This window comes from Colobus angolensis, unplaced genomic scaffold (genome assembly GCF_000951035.1).
Source record: "Colobus angolensis palliatus isolate OR3802 unplaced genomic scaffold, Cang.pa_1.0 Scaffold152, whole genome shotgun sequence".
Lineage (NCBI taxonomy): Eukaryota > Metazoa > Chordata > Mammalia > Primates > Cercopithecidae > Colobus > Colobus angolensis.
The window spans coordinates 8,216,442-8,223,857 of NW_012114622.1; positions in this window are offsets into that span (position 1 = coordinate 8,216,442).

Below are 7,416 nucleotides of genomic sequence, written 5' to 3' on the forward strand. Positions count from 1 at the left end.
AGATGGGGAGGAGGCTGAGTTGGGGAACAGCATCTGGACTCTCCAGTCTTGTTTAAACCAGAGAAATCCTAGGTAAGATTTAGTTTGGAAAAAAATGTGTTTTGCTGTGAAAATGAACTCTGATATCCTCTGGAGTGGGTGATCACCAGAATTTCTTTTCACTAACATATTATCATCCCAAGAAATAGTAATGTTTATGAAAATGCCTTAAAATGATAACACACTATACAAATGTAAAGCTGTATTATTGTCACTATCATTTTTCCTTGTGGTTTTAGCTTGAATTTTGGTGAGAACAGGTCATAGTATCAGTCTTCATAACTCTTCCCAGTAGCTCCACTAAATTATTGCAAAGCCCATTTAAAGTGAGATTGTTCAGAATGAACAATCTTTTCTTAGGAAGGAGTATGTTTTTGCAGTTCAACTCAATGCATTTATTGATATTACCATATCTAATATAGTGATAGGGTGTTTCTGTCTATCTCTATCTCTGTCTCTCTTAAAAACAAGATTATTGGCAGGGCGTGGTGGTGCGGACCTGCAGTCCCAGCTACTCAGAAGGTTGAGGAGGCAAGACTGTGGGAGCCCAGGAGTTCAAGACCAGTCTGGGCAACATAGTGAAACCCTGTCTGTAAAAATGAAAACAAAAAGATTATCAAGGCGATGTTTCAAAAGGGTTTATAAATATTTTACCATTTGTATAAAATTTCAAACCATGCAACTAATGCTAAATATTGCTAATGGATACTTGAATATATGATAAAGTATAAAACAGGTGTGGAAATGATGAACCCACGATTCAGGAAAATGCTTAAAACAATTCAACATCTGGAAACCACTCATGGCATGGAGTAGGTACTGAATAAATACTGTTAAATAAACAACTGGCACTATTTGGAGAAGGTGGAAGAATAAAAGTAAGTGAGGTGTGCTGAGACTTTGATTTTAATATCTTATTTCTTAGGCTGAGTGTTACACAGGCATTTGTAATCATATATACTTTTGTACACTTGAAATACATATATTTGTGTGTGTAGATGTGTCAGAGTCTCACTCTGTTGCTGAGGCCGGAGTGCAATGGTATGATCTTGGCTCACTGCAACCTCTGCCTCTCAGGTTCAAGTGATTTTCGTGCCTCCGTCTCATGAGTAGCGGAGACTACAGGCAAGCACCACCACACCAGCTAATTTTTGTATTTTCAGTAGAGACACAGTTTTGCCATGTTGCCCAGGCTGGTCTTGAATTCCTGGCCTCAAGTGATCCGCCCACCTCGGCCTCCCAAATGCTGGAATTACAGGCATGAGCCACTGTGCCTGGTCTGAAATATTTCATAATGTAAAAAACTAAACCCAAATGCAGATGTCCACTTTCAAGGCGCTCATAGGCCAGACCTAGGATTATTGCTACTAACTGATATTTATTATCCCAGCACCAGCATGTTTGGCTGTGTGTCATGGGTAAGTTACTCACCTTCTCTGAGACAGTGTCATCATTGTAAAATAGGGATAAAAGAGTTTAGATCCTGCAGAGTCCTTCAGATTAAAGGAAATAATCAGTACGTGGCACTGAGTACTTGGAATATATTAAATCGTGTGTGCTCAGAGATGTGATTGCATACAGCATCTTGGATCTGTCCAGCAACTCTATGAAGATGAGGAAACAGACTCAGGCGGGTCAGAGCCAGTACATGTTTCTGGAATTTGAACCCAAACGTTCCCCTTTCTCTTATCCAGGCTGAGTGCTAAAGGAGTTGTAAGAATGGAATTTGCCTGTTGTCTACGTCTCCCTCTCTTTTTCTTCCTCTGTGTCCTCTGAATATCTAGCACCAGTGGGACTTTACAGTGTTGGCCTCAATGCTGTAGCATGCTGTGTGCACAGTTGTCTTCACCTCCCTGAGTTAGTAGAGTGTGCCCCAACTCTGCCCTGTGGCCAGCCCATGTGCCTTACAACTTTCTGTTGCCAGAAGAGAGCCTTGCTCATTCTCTAGACTCAACCAACAAAAGCTGCCTGCCATTTTCAGAATGCCCATGAGCAGTGAGAAATGCAGAGCTGTGTCCTGAGCTTGGCAGCCATCTTGCCTGGTGTTAACAAAGAGTAATTAAGTGATCTCACAAAACTCAGTGGTGGAGGTTGTGGTTCAGAGCAAGCTGGGTCAATGCCAAGGCTACTTTGGCTTCATCTGGTCCATAGCCCCACATTTCTCTTCTGATGGTTCAGTTCCAGGAATGAGATCCAATCTGAGTGCAAGAAGACTTGGGTTTGAATCTGTCTCCTCCAATCACTAGCTGTGCGCTCGGAAAAGTGACTTAACCTCCTGAGCTGCTGTTTCCTCATCTTAAATGGTGATAGTAATCTTTCCTTACCTTAAGGTTGTTGAGCAGCTTAAATAATATAATGAGTTGAAAGTTTTTTGTAGGATCTGTTATTAGGAGTCCAAATAGTGTCTTATAAACAAGAGGATAGAAATTAAAAAAAACAGGATTCTGAAGGCTGGACTCATTGCATTCCTTGCAAACTACCCACTGAGCCCCAACTCTTCTGTTGGCTCAAAGTCACTTCTCAGAGTAAACCACATTGTCCTGAACCCTGCACTTGCCAACATCTCCTCCTCTTCCCTGATGTCAGCTCTGGGCTGGAGTTGTGGTGGGTGAGGGAAAGGCAGGATAAACCAAAAATTGATGTTTTAAGAAAACCTATGGTATTCTTGGATGCAAAGGCATGAGAGTGATACATTGGACTTTGGGGCTTGGGGGAAAGGGTGCGGGGTGGCGAGGGAGAAAAGACTACACATTGGGTATAGTGTACACTGCTCGGGAGATGGGTTCACCAAAATCTCAGAAATTACCCCTAAAGAACTGATTCAGGTAACAAAACACCACCTGTTCCCCAAAAACCTATTGAAATAAAAACAGAAAATTTAAAAAGTGAGAAAACCTATGGTATTCTTGGAAGAAGCGCAGTGGCGAAGTGGAGTAGACGCAGACGTGGAAGTAATGTGAACTTTGGTAAGTTGCTGAACATCTGAGGATGATTTCTCTCATCTGTCAATCAGGGAACAAAATCCCTTACTTGTACAATGAGTATTGTAAGGATCAATTCAGATGATGCATGTAAAGATGCAATGTGGGACTGGCAAGTAGTAAGCATTCCATAAATGGCAGCTATTAATAAGTAATAATCACCAAGTGGTGGGCTGCCTTTCATGAGAACATTCCCAGCAAGCTGCTCCTTGGAGCCATCTCTGTCCAGTTCTTTCTTTCCAAGGCTTTTCTGGATATTCATTTATCCCAGGTTTCTCCTGTCTCAGGAGCGAGGACCCCCAGAGTGGAGCTTGCATGAGGATAGACTTGGAGGGCTTTTTTTTTAGAGCTATGACTTTGAATGGTCTCTTCATCGATGCTGACATATGAGGGCTGGTGGAAGTGGTCATGTCTTAAAATGTCTGATGTCTGGAAACACAGAGATGTGTACACAAAACATTCATTCATTCAAGATGGAATTAGTGCCCAAGACACAGAGGCAGGGGCTAAATAGCAAACAAGGCTTGATTCCTGCCTTCATAGAGCTTACTGTCTTGTAGGGGAAACATGAGTAAATTCAGCAGAGTAAGGGCTCTAATTGGGTAAATGGTGGCTGGGCTGCCCATGTCCTTGGGGTGGTGGGAAGGCTGCTGATCTGGTATGCCAGGAGACCTGAGTTTTGATGCAGGCTCTGTGACTTTGAGCAGGTCGTTTCCAACTTCGGAGCTTCCATTTCCCTAGCTGAAAATGGGGCGCTTGCCATACTTGATGCTGTACTCTGAGTCTTTGCAACTCTGACATCTTTATTTCTTTTGGTCACTCAGAGACTCCAGGATTGGGAGAACGACCTGTGTTCTGATTTAAAGTGTGACTCTAATAATTTCAAAAAGAAAGGGACTGAAAGGGACAAACGTGTTTCTGTTTATTTTCCATCCTTCTTTGGGGAAGTGTAACATTTGAAATCAAATTCTCATTGGCTTAGCCAATGTATAGACTTCCAGGGGAAATTCTCACTGCCCAGAGAAGTGACTAAAAATGACCATTGCAGCCGAAAGGAGAACTTTTTAAAAAAAATCTATGCTCTACAGATGGATGAAGTGCTGCTGCACATGGACAGAGTGGATCTAGACATTCAGCATGAGCCCAGAGATACTGGGAATGGATTGGCTAAGCATAGACAGGGTGACCTATTGAGGTTCACTGTGGTCCTGATCTATGTGGCCTCTTCCTAAGGGAAGATTTTTCTTAAGGTTGTTTCCTTTTCTAGCAGATATTTGTGAAGAAACTGCATCTGTAGCCTCATTTTGTTCTTACAATGACCCTGATGGATGGGAGGCAGAGGGATGATGATCAGTAAGAGCTGGCAAAGCACCAGGAACTAGTGAGAGCAGGACACCTTTTCCACTGCCAGGTAAATGAACCTAGTGACCATTGGCACCATGGGTGAGGGGACTGCCTGGCAGGAGCTGTGGCCGTAGCTAGGGGGTTACAGCTATAGCCACAACCTTGGCCCTTTAGGGAGGGAGAGGGGAAATAAAGAGTTCATATCACCCTCCTCTTTCCCTGGAGTCTCCTGCTGGTACCTTGCATTGGCTGAGTCTAACTGGAAGCCAGAGGGCAAAGGAGGTACCCTTTCCAGCTCTGCAAATTCTCTTCAGACAGGGTCGGGATTTCTGGAGAGAATCTGCAGAATTGGAAAGCAGAGCAGAATCAATGCCAAGCAAGAGACTCTGCAGACTCTCACAGCCTTGGGACCTGAGAAAGCAGGTCTCTAGTGAGCTGTCACTGAAGTCTGTGGATCTGGCCCCCTCTTACTTTCTCTCCTACAGCAGCAGCAAAGGAGCCATGGGCCAAAGGGACTTGATGGGTAGAAGTGGACCCACATTCTAAAGAGGAATGGAAGAGAAACCTGATTTCTTTGACTTGCCCTGCTCCTGAAGATGAGGAGCAGGCACAGACCAGCCCTCTCCACAAAGACAGATATATTCTTCCATTCATGGGAGGGGTAGTAGAGACTAACATTTGTTAAGTGTCTATTACATGAAGGGTATGGAGGTAGGCCCTTCATGGGTGTAGCCTCTTTTAATCCTTTGGTGATCAACTCATGAAAATAAACAGCTCCAGAGCCAGCTGTCTTTGGAGAGTGTAGGCAGGCCCGGCTCTGGGAAACCCGGTGACAGTGACCTAGTTTGACTTCCAAGTCTTCTCTCTTCTTCGATTCTGGTGAGCGCCACTCTAGCCCCATAGTATGGCCAAGCACCCAGTTACTGCTTCCATCGGGAGGAAATAAAATACCTGATGAATTTCTTCACTCAAGGTGTTAGGAACTTAATGTGTTCTCCCTGTCCCCCCACTGGGAGAATTTGTGTTTTCTAAGACAGTCAGAGAGTGGGTGGTGCTGAACTCAAAGGAGTGAATCACTAATAGTGGAATCCCAGGCATTCAGGGAGGTCCTATTTCTGGGGTGGGTTCCTTCCTGACACTTCATTTTCTACAAAGGTAGCAGCCACCTGTTGTCTCCAGAAAGGAGGCTGTCCCTGTGGGTGTGGTGATGGTGGGAAAGGAGAGGCACCTGCAGGCTGAAGCCAATGTCATCTGATTTTCAAAACCAAATCTGTCCCTTCAAAGGAGAAGCGGCTTAAAAATCCACACAGCCTCCCGAGTGGAGGGAAGAATTCCCTCTCTCCTCTCTGAAACAGGGTTCCCTTCACCCAGAACACAGTGCTGTTGTTATGCAATGTCCCTGTTGGCAAAGATATTTGAGCCCGTTGTTTTCAGGTCTGTGTCATTTCCAAGAAAGAGCTGTGGCCTTTGAGTAGGACTGGGCTCCTGAAGAGGGGCCCTGGTGCCAAATGAGGGAGCCAAGAAAAGGCAGAGAAGAGGAAAGTCCTGACTTTTACACGAAGATAAGACAGCCAGCCCTGTGGCAGCCAGATGGCAGCCCTGTTGCTCTGTAGTGGCCTTGGGGTCAAACTAGGGGCAGAGCTGGGCTGAAGGCAGGAAGGCCAGGACAAGACAGGTGAGAAGGGCAAAGTCTCCTGCAACCTGGTGAGAGGATGTGGGCTAAGCCACTCTCATCTGGAGCTAAAGTCTTGGTGGAGAATGGCCCTCAACATTCAAGTTCACACCCATGGATTGTAAAAGGCAGAGCTGTGGGGAAAGGTTTTTCCCATTATACTTAATAACATCATCAACAACAATAATCACTACTACCATTTATTGAGCATTGACTCAAAAGACAGGCCCTTTATGAAAATTATTTACTTAAATCCTTACAAAGCTTCTATTCATTCACCCAACACATATTTATTGAGTTCCTACTATGAGTCAGGCATTATTCTAGGTGCTTAGTTTAGATCAAGGGACAGGACAGACAAAATCTCTGTTCTGGTAGCAGGGCTACTACATGCAATTAACAGCACACATCTCTAGAGGGAGTCACACACATGGGCCACCTTATGATTGGTGTGCCCTGAGGTTGAGCATCCTGGCAGCCCCTTTCTGTGACATTTGCATTCTAGCGAAGGGAGTCTAATACCAATGAAGTAGATGTCATTATCCCCGGACTACAGTTTAGGAGACAGAGACACATAGAAGTTAAGTAATTTGCTGAGTTTTTCAGCCAAAAATGACCCATGATTTATACGGAAGTCAGTCCTTGCAATTCACCTGTGCCACGTACTTGCCTTGCTCTCCCTGGTGGGCACAGGGAGGAGGGAGTAGACAGGCTGACCAGGTGAGCGCTGGGCTGGCTGGCCAAGTAGAGGCACCATGTCCTGACTGGGTGAACAAAGACTGGGTAGAAGGTAACAGAATCCCTTGGTGAGTCTAACTTAGCTATGGGGAGGCTTGCTGACTGCAGCTGCCTCCATGCAGAGGGTGGGGTGTCTGGCCTTTAATCCTCCCCAGCTGAGGATTTAGTCAAAGAAGCTTGTCTCTGGGGATAGCCTGTGGTCTTGAAGGGCCAGAGTTAGCTATCAGTTCATCCATTTATTTATCATTCATTCATTATTTTTTAAAAATTTCCTAGTTACTTTTGGAGGCAGAGAAGTGGGTCCAGAGACCTAGAGGTTTGCAAGGGTAACTTCTAAACTCCTTTGGTTCAGAACAGAATAGAAAGTGTCCTCGGGTGACCTTGGGTCTGCTTCCCAAGTAAATTGAGCATACGCAGCAAGAACAAAGACTGCCCTCTACTCTGGTGAGCTCAGCCTGCTAGGCTTGGGTCTAGATTTTATAGCAATGAGCTTTGGGCCAGACAGGGTACTATCCCAGACATGACATAGGGAGAACCTTGTCTATATTCCTCCGTCTTTGTCCAAGCCTGCTGTGTCCTTCCTCTTGATGAGGAATAAAGACGGCCTCTGGGTGTGCATCCTCTTCCTTCTTCCATGCCCAG